The sequence below is a fragment of the Protobothrops mucrosquamatus genome, unplaced genomic scaffold, assembly GCF_001527695.2.
Source record: "Protobothrops mucrosquamatus isolate PMUCROS unplaced genomic scaffold, P.Mucros_1.0 scaffold81, whole genome shotgun sequence".
In the NCBI taxonomy this organism is placed as follows: domain Eukaryota; kingdom Metazoa; phylum Chordata; class Lepidosauria; order Squamata; family Viperidae; genus Protobothrops; species Protobothrops mucrosquamatus.
Genome location: NW_015386458.1, coordinates 1325787 through 1339185, shown reverse-complemented (window position 1 = coordinate 1339185; position 13399 = coordinate 1325787). Strand labels below are relative to the sequence as shown.

Below are 13399 nucleotides of genomic sequence, written 5' to 3'. Positions count from 1 at the left end.
AAGTCAAGGGGGAAGACTGACTCATCTGTGCTACTTACTTAGTAACTGCAGTGATTCTCTTAACAACTTTGGCAAGAAAGGTCATAAAACGGGGCAAAACTCACAACAACAGCCTTGCTTAGCAACGGAAATTTTAGACCCAACTGTGGTTGTTAAATTGAGCTTTGCTTTGGATTGTGTCTTGTGAACTCTAGATTTTTCTTGCCTGATGAATCCTCTAGTCCTTGACTTATGACCACAATTGAGCCCCAATTTTTTGTTGTTAAGTGAGACATTTGCTAAGAGAGTTTTGCCCAATTTTCCGATCTTTCTTAAAAGTTGTTAAGTGAATCACTCCAGTTGTTAAGTTAGTCACACGGTTGTTAAGTGAATCTGGCTTCCCCATTGGCTTAGCTTATCAGAAGGTTGCAAAAGGGGATCACGTGACACCCCCGGGACTCTGCGACCGTCATAAGATGAATCAGTTGCCAAGCGTCTGAATTTGGATCACGTGATCATGGGGATGCTGGAAGGATTGTAACTGTGAAAAATGTTCTTTCTTCAGTGCTGTTCTAACTTTGTACAGTCACTAAGTGAATTGTTATAAATTGAGGATTGCCTGTATTGTGGATTTAATTTAGCTTGGTAGATTTATCATGTTTGAGAAACTTTCAAGTGCCTTGTGGACTCTTTGGCTATTGCTTGGTGGACTAGCGTCGGCCTGCTTTGGGCTGGACTTTAATTGGGACAGTTCTGGGTTTTTGGTGAAAGGAACTGCTGGGGAATATAATTAATATTAATATGCCCACTAAACCACCATTACGTGTGACTGGGATAGCACACTAACGAATGCCTGATTCACTTAATAACTGCGATGATTTGCTTAACAACTATGGCAAAAAAGGTCATAAAACTGGACAAAACCTATCAACTTCCTTGCTTAGCAATATAAATTCTGATCCAAATTGGGGCTGTAAGTTGAGGGCTTTGAATATTCCTATCCAATCACAAAAGCGTCCTTACGCACTCAAAGCAAGAACACATAAGATCACGGGGAGCTAATATTCTCCCTCATAATTTTATTAATTATATGTTAATAAAAATTAAGAACAAAAAATGTAAGAATAAAAAAATGAAAAAAGATAACATCACAAAGTTTAACGAAAAGGGGAATTTGGGGGTAGGCAGAAGTACGTTTGAACAACAACAATGCAGATTTGAACACGATACAGTAAAGTTTATAAACTATGATTAAGAATGATTAACATTAGTTTAAAAGCTTGAACCATTGAAAATAAAAATAAAGAAGTAAAAATTCTATCAGTAGGAATTGCCATTTAGGAGTCTTTAGTTCCCAGAATTCCCCAGCCAGCATGCCTGGGCCTCAATTCCCAGAATTCCCCAGCCATTTAAGAGAGAATAGGAAAATTGAGGACTTTAGATACATTAACGAATACAAAGGCAAGCCATATCTTAGTGCATCAATTGAAGCACAATAGGTTTTCTTAAGTCATTACTTTTCTCTTTCCTTCCTCATGCACTCAAATTCAAATGAAATGAATTCCCTCCTTCAAACTCTGCCCTTTAAGAGTAGCAATTTTAAAATAGGTGGTCTTCAGCTCCCAGAATTCTGGAAACAATCTGGCTGGGAATTTGGGGAGTTGAAGTCCACATAGGTTGCCTGTGGGATTCTGGGAGTTGAAGTCCATGCACCTTAAAATTGCTTAGGCTACCACAAAGAAGAGGAGGGGTGTCAACGTATTCTCCAAAGCACCTGAAGGCAGGACAAGAAGCAACGGATGGAAACTAACCAAGGAGAGAAGCAACCTAGAACTAAGGAGAAACTTCCTGACAGTGAGAACAATTAACCAGTGGAACAACCTGCCTCCAGAAGCGGTGAATGCTCCAACACTGGAAGTTTTTAAGAAGAGAGTGGACAGCCATTTGTCTGAAATGGTATAGGGTTTCCTGCCTGAGCAGGGGGTTGGATTAGATGACCTCCAAGGTCCCTTCCACCTTTATTGTTATTATTGATCATCGCACAGTCAGCCAGATGTTCAGACTGGATTTGGCATTTTGTCTACCTATCGAATCCTTACCAAGGACCTGGGATAGGCAGATGTGGATGTTTGATGGTATTACAGATATCGTCGCAGGATGGAGGCAGTTCCTAGTAAGGCCGCCTTTTGCAATTGACTAATGGCGACTTTGTCAATGCCAATGGTGTTCAAGTGGTGCTCCAGTTGTTTTGGGATTGCACCCAAGGTGGCTATTACTATTGGTACTACCCTTGCTTGCTTTTGCCACAGTCTTTCTATTTCTATTTGTAGGTCTTTGTATTTCGTTATCTTCTCCAGTTCTTTCATCATCATCATCATTATTATTATTATTATTCATTGTACAGCCAGATGTTCAAACTGGACTCGGCATTTTTGTCTACCTATCGAGTCCTTACCAAGGACCTGGGATAGGCAGATGTGGATGTTTGATGGTATTACAGATATTGTCGTGGGATGGAAGCAGTTCCTAGTTTTAAGGCCGCCTTTTGCAATTGACTAATGGCGAATTTGTCAATGCCGATGATGGTGTTCAAGTGGTGCTCCAGTTGTTTTGGGATTGCACCCAAGGCGCCTATTACTATTGGTACTACCCTTGCTTGCCTTTGCCACAGTCTTTTTATTTCTATTTGTAGGTCTTTGTATTATTACTATTACTACTACTACTACTACTACTACTACTACTACTACTACTACTACTACTACTATATAATGCTCTTTTCCCTAGAACTGAGGGAAGCCTGGCCAAAGCCTCGCCTGTTGGCTAAGGCAGGACTAGATCTTACTCTCTCCCAGTTTCTACCATTGGGCTTTTAACCTCTACATCCTGTCCTGCACTGCAGCACTGCTAAAATTTAGACAGTGGCTATCATGTTTATATGCCCTGCAACAGACACTATGCCACCACAATGTGTACAAAAAAACAGCCCAACACTCACAGTGAAAAAAATCCTGATATTTTAAAAGTGGCTGCATACTTCCAGAACTGTGTGCCTGATACAGGTAATTCCTCGGGTTACAACCACAACTGAGCCCAAAATTTATGTTGTTAAGTGAGACATTTGTTAAGTGAGTTTTGCCCCGTTTTACAACCTTTCTTGCCACAATTGTGAAGTGAATCATTGCAGTTGTTAAGTTAGTCACATGTGACTAACTGCTAAGTGAATCTGGCTTCCCCCATTGACTTTGCTTGTCAGAAAGTCACAAAAGGGGATCACGTGACCCAAGGGCACCGCAACCGTCATATATGTGAGTCAGCAGTCAAGCATCTGAATTTTGACCATATGACCATAGGGATGTTGCAAGGGTCGTAAGTGTGAAAAGTGGTCAAGAGTCACTTCTTTCAGTGCTGTTGTAACTTTGAACGGTCACTAAACAAACTGCGAGTATTGGGCCCTCTTGACCACCTGTACGTGAGGGCCCAACAGTTCAGAGTGAAAAAATCCCGATATTTTAAAAGTGGCTGCAAACTTTTACTTGGTGCCAGTTCTGCATGCCTAAAACTTGGTCTAGATATAAATGTTTATGCTCTCCATGGCTTTCAATACTTTTATATAGAATAGAATATAGAAATAAGAACAGAACATAATAGAAGCTGGAAGGGTCCTTGGAGGTCTTCTAGTCCAACCCCCTGCTCAAGCAGGAGACCCTATACCAGGGGTAGGCAACCTTGGCTCTTTTATGACTCGTGGACTTCAACTCCCAGAATTCCTGAGCCAGCCTGGCTCAGCTTGGAAACCTCTCCCTTTCCCCTCAGCATGGCTGGCTCAGGAATTCTGGGAGTTGAAGTCCATGAGTCATAAAAGAGCCAAGGTTGCCTACCCCTGCCCTATACCATTTCAGACAAGTGGCTGTCCAGTGTTTTCTTAAAAATCTGCAGGGATGAAACACCCACAAGTCGTTCTGTTGATTAATTGTCCTCACTGTTAGGAAGTTTCTCCTTAATTCCGGGCTGCTTCACTCCTTATTTATTTATTTATTTATTTATTATTTTAATTTATATACCGCCCTTCTCCCATAGGACTCAGGGCGGTTCACAGCATATTAGTTTACATCCATTGTTTCTTGTCCTGCCCTCAGGTGCTTTGGAAAATAAGTTGATCCCCCTCTTCTTTGTGGCAGCCCCTCAAATATTAGAATACTGCTATCATGTCACCCCTAAACCTTCTTTTCTCTAGACTAGTTATACCCAATCCTGCAACCCATTCTTCCTATGTTTTAGTCTCCAGGCCTTTAATCATCTTAGTTGCTCTTCTTGGCACTTTTTCCAAAGTCTCAACATCTTTCTGTGATGTGGTGGTGACCAAAACTGTTTGCGGTATTCCAGGTGTCATCTTACTAAGGATTTATAAAGCAGTACTAATACTTCACGTGATTTTGGTTCAGGTTATCCGAAAAAAATTGCCACCTTCTAGCTATACGTATATATATTTTTTAAAAAAGATGCAAAATTATTTTCAAAGGTATCTAAGTGGGATGCTGTCACCTAATTAATACTGTGCAACAGCAGGCCTGGTTGGAAATTTGTGTTACTAGATTTTGCAGAGCATATTTCCAGAGAGGAAAAACGTATGATGTGCAGCTCAAAGAATGTGGAGTGGGCCGAGATCCAAAAAAACTGAAATAATATCAGCTTTAAATGAGCAAATATCTCTGCTGTTCTTCCTCAACAGTCCTCTGGAGGGCCAAGGAAGATTATCACAGAAAGGGAGTGAGGATCACTTCCTTTAGTTCGCGTGATTTCCCAAAGCTTTTGTGTTTGGGGAAATCCTTTCTCCTGAACTCTGCAAACCAAAATAATCAGCGGCCCTTCGTGGTTGCACTTTAAACAGCAAACGGAACATCTTTTTTCCCCCTGCAAAAAAAGTTAACGTGTCAGGTGAACTTGCAACTTGGATCAACAAGCGATATTTTTGGTTGCAAAGCTATCCATCATATAAACTTTGGTTATTAAAGGGTTTCTGCCAGAGATGGCGTTTTTCCAATCAAGGTTGATTGCAACTCTAGGGATCCTCCTTAGAAGACTCCATGGAAGGATGGGAACCCTGTTTCCATCACCAGCTTAGCCCAGTGGTTTTCAAACTTGGTAACTTTTAAGAGGTGTGGAATTCTGGGAGTTGAAGTCCACACCTCTTAAAAGCAGCCTTAAAGCAGGATCTTATAACTGTGGGACGATGATCCAGTTTTGTTTAGTTTGTTTTTTTTTAAACCTTTTCAGAAATGCAATTTAGAATAAGCAAGGCTCAAAATATTTATCCTGTATTCTTTCTAGGAGAACATCTGCAAAGTTTCTAGAACAGTGATGGCGAACCTTTTAGAGACCGAGTGCCCAAACTGCAACCCAAAACCCACTTATGCATCGTCGGGTGCCTGGTGGGCGTGGCCCATTGTCTGGGTGTGGCTAATTGGGTGGGCGTGGCTGCAGTGGTAATGGCAGACTGGGTGGGACTAAAACGTTCAATCAATCAATTCCAACTTTGCAAGATCTTTTTTTTTCCCACGAGAAGTTGAAATTGACTGATTGATTGAACCCTTTTTTTTTTTGCACACGGCAGCGGAGGCCTAAAGCGAAAAGGTTTTATAAAACCCAGCCGAAGGCCTAGGACTGGGGCGATGGCGCGCGTGCCCACAGAGAGGGCTCTGAGTGCCGCCTCTGGCACCCGTGCCATAGGTTCGCCACCACTGTTCTATAACAACCTGTGGCTTATCCAAAATGTGAAAAATAAAACAAAAGTATTGAATAAAGTTCTCCAAATAGATGATATACCTGAGTTGAAACAAAAGTTTTGGAATAATCACCAGTCTATGTTCACAACAGTAAATATGAAAGGAAATAATGAAGAAGGGGGTCAAGCTATTCTCCAAAGCACCTGAAGGCAGGACAAGAAGCAACCGATGGAAACTGATCAAGGAGAGAAGCAGCCTGGAACTAAGGAGAAACTTCCTGACAGTTAGAACAATTAACCAGTGGAACTCCTTGCCACCAGAAGTTGTGAATGCTCCCACACTGGAGGTGTTCAAGAAGAGATTGGACAACCACTTGTCTGACATGTATAGAATCTCCTGCTTGAGCAGGGGGCTGGACTAGAAGATCTCCAAGGACCCTTTCAACTTTGTACTTTGTTATTCTGATACTAAATCAGAGACAAAGGAGGGAAGGTAATATAGACAAGATGGCCCAAGTGAAGCCCCCAGGAAATGTTACATCAGGGATATATCGTAAGGCTCTCAGCCTCCCAAGTCTAGTTCAGGGTTAAGCATCTAGGAAAAAAAAAAGCTAAGTAGAGCTCGACCTGATTGGATGAGACACCACCAGGAAACCCAAATCTATTAAAAATCCTAGAAGAAAATGGTGCCAAATCACTTTCTTTTTCTTGCCAGGAAAACTACAGAGATAACCTCCAACCCATAAAGAAAGTACAGGTAGTCCTTGCTTAACAACTGCCTCATTCAGTGACCATTTGCAATCACAGTGGTCATGAAAAATTACTTTGAAATCTTCTTCGCATTTACATCCTTTCCAGGTCTGTAAAGCAAAAGGAAGTAAGTAACACTATAGCCCAATCACTGTTTTACTCAGCAACTGCTTTGCTTAACAACCAAGTTCCTAGTCCCAATTGTGGTCACTAGACGAGGACTACTTGTACATAAAAGTATGATTATGTGCCTTGTTCCGCACCAAGATCCCACCCAAAGACTGGACCAACTAGGAATCAGGCCACAAAAATAAGCAAATCAGAAACTTGGCTGGACAAACAAACACCTACTCGGGATTCATTTAACTGTGATAAAAAAATCTGCTAAGATCATTAACAATTCGCTTAATGACTGCACTGCTTAGTGACTAAAATTCCAATCCTAACTGTGGTTATAAGTCTAGGATCCGTAGCTGGCTGACCGGCCGTACTCAGCGTGTGGTCCTCAATGGAACCGCATCTACATGGAGAGAAATGTGTAGTGGGGTGCCCCAGGGCTCTGTTCTGGGCCCAGTGCTCTTCAACATCTTCATCAACGATCTGGATGAGGGGATAGATGGGGAACTCATCAAATTTGCAGACGACACCAAGCTGGCAGGAATAGCCAACACTCCAAAAGACAGGCTTAAGATACAGAAGGATCTGGACAGACTTAACACTGGGCGCTATCTAACAAAATGAAATTCAATGGTGAAAAAAGTAAGGTTCTACATTTAGGCAAGAAAAACCAAATGTACATGTATAGTATAGGACAGTGGTGGCGAACCTATGGCACGGGTGCCAGAGGCGGCACTGGGAGCTCTCTCTGTGGGCACACATGCCGTTGCCCCAGCCTTGCCTCCACCCATGACACCCTCCACACCAGCAGCCCTCCTGGAGAAGGGTCGACCCCGAGCGTGGCCCACGCAGAGCAGTGCAGTCAAGGATATGGCAGCCAGGCAGCATAGACAAGATTCTGCCCTTACGCCCCATCGCGCACTGTTGATGCTGCGGGGCGCGGGCAGAGGGTATAACTGCCATGGTGCTGCTGGGCGATCTGCGGCAGGCCCTGGAGGCGATGAGTGGCCCTGCGGGCAGGTGGAGTGGGGGTGGAGCAGGGGTGAGCCAGGGGCGGAGCCAGTTTTTGGGCACTCAGTTTCTAAAAGGTTTGCAAGGTACCTTGCTCAATAGTACCAACTGTAAGAGGGACCTCGGAGTCCTAGTGGACAATCACCTAAATAGGAGCCAGCCGTGTGCTGCAGCTGCCAAAAAGGCCAACACAGTGCTGGGCTGCATTAACAGAGGGATAGAATCAAGATCACGTGAAGTGTTAATACCACTTTACAATGCCTTGGTAAGGCCACACTTGGAATACTGCATCCAGTTTTGGTCACCACGATGTAAAAAAGATGCTGAGACCCTAGAAAGAGTGCAGAGAAGAGCAACAAAGATGATCAGGGAACAGGAGGCTAAAACATATAAGGAACGGTTGCTGGAATTGGGTATGTCTAGTTTAATGAAGAGAAGGAGACACGATAGCCGTATTCCAGTATCTCAGGGGCTGCCACAAAGAAGAGGGAGTCAAGCTATTCTCCAAAGTGCCTGAAGGCAGGACAAGAAGCAACGGATGGAGACTAATCAAGGAGAGAAGCAACCTGGAACTAAGGAGAACTTTCCTGACAGTTAGAACAATTAATTAGTGGAACTACCTGCCTCCAGAAGTTATGGATGCTCCATCACAGGAAGTTTTTAAGACGAGACTAAACAACCATTTGTCTGAAATGGTATAGAGTTTCCTACCTGAGCAGGGGGTTGGACTAGAAGACCCCCAAGGTCACTTCCAACTCTATTACAATTACCGTTATTATTTCTACTATTTGTAAATAGTAATAATTGTGGTCGTAAGCTGAGAACTACACGTAAAGCAGTGTACAAGGAATCAAGCAATAAATATGTAAATTTCAGAATATTGCTGTTAATCAATCAAAAGAAAGTATATTAATTGAATGGGTTGCTTTTTTGGAAGGAAAAATGTTGCTGGATCAGTTCTTACTCTAAAAATCACGGGGTCTGTGGGGGTAGATTTCCTAGAAAGCCAAAATTATAACATACAAATAAAAACTCATTTATATTCCTCTGTGTCATCTACATTTGCTTCACATGAAGTAGAATTTTCCCACTGCTGATTTTAACTCAACTTCCTCTTTTATACTGTTCTTAAGAACTTAGCTGCCTCTCACACAAATATCTCTGAATTTAAATGTTCAGGTGGGAGGGGGGAGCTCTCTTTAAAAAGAGGAAATAAGTGGCTTTGAAAAACAGAAGAAAAATCAGAAACGCAGAATTTTGGTTCACGTTAAAAAAAGGAAACTAAAAATTTCTACGGCAAGTTAACTTCTAATGTGAAAGAGAAATACAGTGAAAGGAATCAACTGGGTGATAATGACTTAGATATTTTGTCTATTTTGCAGTAATTTATATATTTATTAATTGTATAGGTAGAATCATAGAGCTGGAAGGGTCCTTGGAGGTCTTCTAGTCTGACCCCCTACCGAAGATAGGGAGTCCTTATACTATCTCAAACAAATGGATGTCCAATTTTTTTTGAAAATCTCCAGCAATGGAGTACCCACAACTTCTGGAGTCAAGCTGTTCCACTGGTTAATTGTTCTGTCAGGAAATTTCTTCTTAATTCCAGGTTGCTTCTCTCTTTGATTAGTTTCCATCTGTTGCTTCTTGTCCTAAGGGCTAAACTGATGCCCTCAGCCCTTCAAGTACAGGTAGTCCTTGACTTATGAATACAACTGAGCCCAAAATTTCGGCTGTTAAGTGAGACATTTCTTAAGAAATGTGAAAAGGAGGGAATGAATATAGATAGTCGTTGAATAACAACCACGATTCAGGCCAACATTTCCGTTGCTAAGCAACCCAGTTGTTAAGTGAATTTTGCCCCATTTTATGACCTTTCTTGCCATAATTTGTTAAGTGAATCATTGCACTTGATAAGTTTGTAGATGCTAGATGAATCTGGCTTTCCCACTGTTGAATTCCACAAAAGAGGATCATGTAACCTTGGGACACAGAAACGTTTGTAAGTATGAACCAGCTGCCAAGTGTCTGAATTTTGATCACATGACCAAGAGGATGTTACAAAGGTCGTCACTGTGAAAAACGGTCATAACTCACTTTTTTGGGTGCCATTGTAACTCTCAACAGTCACTAAATGAACTGTTGTAAGTCGAGGACCATCTGTAATGGAAGATTGTTCTCATGTCTCCTCTGAGCCTTCTCTTCTTTTGGATGAACAAAACTAGTTCCTTTAGCTCAGGGGTCTTCAAACTTGGCCACTTTAAGACTTGTGGACTTCAACTCCCAGAATTCCTCAGCCGGCATGCCTGGCTGAGGAATTCTGGGAGTTGAAGTCCACAAGCAGGGCTCTTCAAACATGGCTCTTTTATGACTTGTGGACTTCAACTCCCAGAATTCCTCAGCCAGGCACGCTGGCTGAGGAATTCTGGGAGTTGAAGTCCACAAGTCTTAAAATGACCAAGTTTGAAGACCCCCTGCCTTAGCTGTTCATCGTAGGGCCTGGAGGCTTCTCAGTCTCTTGATGTTATCCCTCAGTTGATGCAGCCCTGGACTGCATCGGCCATTTTGGCAGCTGCAGCACACGGCTGGCTCATGCTTCAGCGGTGATCCATCAGGGCACCTAGAAGCCTTTCGCGGTCACTACTAATGAGCCAGGTATATATACCGCCACACTCTTTAGGACTCATGGCCGTGCTAGCCTTAGGCAAACGCCAATGGGTCAGGGAAACAGATCTATGGATTTCATGCCAGGGAAGACGAGACTTGGCAATCTTCAAATTGTAAAATATAAATTTGCTAGGAGAAAAATAATGTAAAAAATAAGCAATGTATGCTGCTGGAGCAGGGCTCTTTTCTATCTAGTTTTTTTCATTTTTTTTTCATTTTATTCAATTTGTATCCCGCCCTTCTCCCGAAGGACTCAGGGCGGCTCACAACATTTTTTAAAACAGAAACAAACCCACAATCCCCGCCGAATAAAACCAATTAAAACCCAAATATTTTAAGTTGTGACAGTTCAGCCGTCGATTTTTCTAGTGGCCAATCAGCTATACAAAGAAGCACATGAAAAGGAGGAGGAGGAGGAGGAGGGGGAGGAGGAAGAAGCAGCAACAACGTAAGAACCTAGGCCAGTGATGGCGAACCTTTTAGAGACCGAGTGCCCAAACTTCAACCCAAAACCCACTTAGGTATCGCCGGGTGCCCGGTGGGCATGGCCGCCGGGTAGGTGTGGCTACAGTGGTCATGGCAGATGGGTGGGCGTGGCCAACTCGATGTTGCTCCTGGGGAGGGACACCTGTGGGGGCCGGACAGGGTTGGGGGAGATCCAGGGGGTCTCTGGTGGGTGGGGCGATGGACAGGAGGCTGGTCCTGCAGGATGAGGCGAGGCAAGGCGAGGCAGGGTGGGGGTGCCATTATCGCAGGGCGAGGCAGGGGCCTGGCACCATCGGCCCCCGCACACAGAGGCCAGCAAGCGCATGGGTGCTGGGATGCATCCGGCCACGTGGGACCTCGGTGAGTTAGCGGGCGGCTGGTTGAAGAGGGACAGTTGCCATCTCTGGGGCATGGCACGTGTGCCCACAGAGAGGGTTCTGAGTGCCGCCTCTGGCACGCGTGCCATAGGTTCGCCACTACTGATCTAGGCAGTGCCCTGCTGGAATTGGACCTCTGTCCATCTCATCTACCAGCCTTGGGTGCCACCCACAGTATGCCACCCACTGCCCAGGGAAGCCTCCCCTCACGTGAGTCTCCTATCAGATGCCCTCAGGGCTAAGAATCCCTCCATGAATTGGCCCAACCCTTTTTCGAAGCCAACCGAGCTGGTCAACTGGTACCACATATTGTGGCAGTGAATTCCACAGGTGATTTATGCGTTGTGTAATAAATATTTCCTTTTCTCTGTTTTTTCCAGCATCCAACGTCACAGGGCGACTTTTGGTTCTATCATTTTGGGAGGGGGAAATTAGCTTCCCCTTTTCCGCTTTACCCATACCATGAATAATTTTGGGCACTTAAATCACGCCCCATCTCGTCCAATCTTCTTCCCAGACTTAAGGGCCCAAATGTCACAACTTTCCTTTTAAAGGAAGCTGCTCCAAACCTCTGAATCATCTTAGCTGACTTCAGCTCCACTTTTAACCCTTTGGAGGTGCAACAATTACAACTACACACCCTGTCCCAGTTGCAGTCACCCAATTTAATTTGCATAAAGACTAATATTGGAGTATTGACACTTCATGACAATTGTGGTTAGTTGGGTTAGTAAAACTAGAAGTTAGGAACCAGAAAAAGAGAGTTCAGTAGAAGGGCAAAATAACACCAGACCTTCATTTGTGAGGGAACTTTTTCAAATATAATTGAAAAAGATGAGGTACCAACAAAGTTCTTGTCAAAAAAAACCCCAACAAAGCATTATGATGGCCAATGAATTAGACAAACTTTAGGAGTTTCCCTTAAGCAGATGTGAGTCAGAAGCACTATCTGAAGACAAAACTCCCATGTTCTTCATACACAACTTACCATCATTTGTTTAGTTCGAAGTTACAACTGCACTGAAAAAAGTGACTTACGGCCGTTTTTCACACTTACGACCATTGCAGCATCCCCATGATCACGTGATCAAAATTCAAATGCTTAGCAACTGGTTCAGATTTATGACCGTTGCTGTGTTTCAGGGTCATGTGATCTCCTTTTGCGACCTTCTGACAAAGTCAATGGGTAACCCAGATTCATTTAATAACTTAACAACTGCATTGATTCACTTAACAACTGTGCCAAGAAGGGTTGTAAAACGGAACAAAACTCATTTAACAACTGTCTTGCTTAGAAATTTTGGATTCAGTAGTGGTCATATGTGGAGAATTACCTGTACACTTTTTTTAAAAATCAAATTTATGAAATTTCAAAAACATATAAAATATAAAATAACAAAAACCAGAAAAATTTGGATCAAAAAAGGAAAAAAAGTTAAAAATTGACAAAAAATATGAGACATTGTCTTCTGACTTTCTTCAGTACTAGAACAAATTATATCTATATATCTATATCTATATCTATATCTATATCTATATATCTGTATCTCTATCTGTATCCATCTATCTATCTATCTATCTATCTATCTATCTATCTATCTATCTATCTATCTATCTATCTATCTATCTACCTACCTACCTACCTATCTATCTACCTATCTACCTTATCTGTCTGTCTGTACATGTCTACTTACCTACTTACCTACCTACCTTGTCTGTCTGTCTGTCTGTCTGTCTGTCTATCTATCTATCTATCTATCTACCTACCTACCTACCTACCTACCTACCTACCTACCTACCTACCTATCTACCTTATCTGTCTGTCTGTACATGTCTACTTACCTACTTACCTACCTACCTTGTCTGTCTGTCTGTCTGTCTATCTACCTGCCTACCTACCTACCTACCTACCTACCTAATCTTATAGTTATGGGGGATCTCAACCTGCCATCGGCGGGTGAAACGTCGGCGGTGGCTCGGGAGTTCTTGGCCTCCATGACGACCATGGACTTGACCCAATTAGTTCATGCCCCCACTCACACGGGAGGACACACACTAGATCTAATTTTTGTCTCTGGCCAGTGGCAGAAAGATCTGGAAATGGGGGAGATAAATATAGAGCCCTTGTCATGGTCAGATCATGCTCTCCTTAGGATGGACTTCCGGACCGCTTCCCCCCGCCGCAGGGAGACGGAACCGCCTAGATGGTTCCGTCCCAGGCGCCTGATGGACCCGGAGAGGTTTCTGACGGAGCTTGGGCCATATCCGGAGGATCTAGGTCACGACTCGG

The 13399-nt window shown here is 43.2% G+C and overlaps 1 protein-coding gene across 1 annotated transcript in view; it reads right to left on the bottom strand.

Moving 5' to 3' along the window:
- LOC107284356 (mitogen-activated protein kinase kinase kinase 3-like) overlaps nucleotides 1-13399 on the bottom strand; it is a 73702-nt gene that overhangs the window by 52385 nt on the left and 7918 nt on the right. The gene's annotated exons all lie outside the window — the stretch shown is intronic.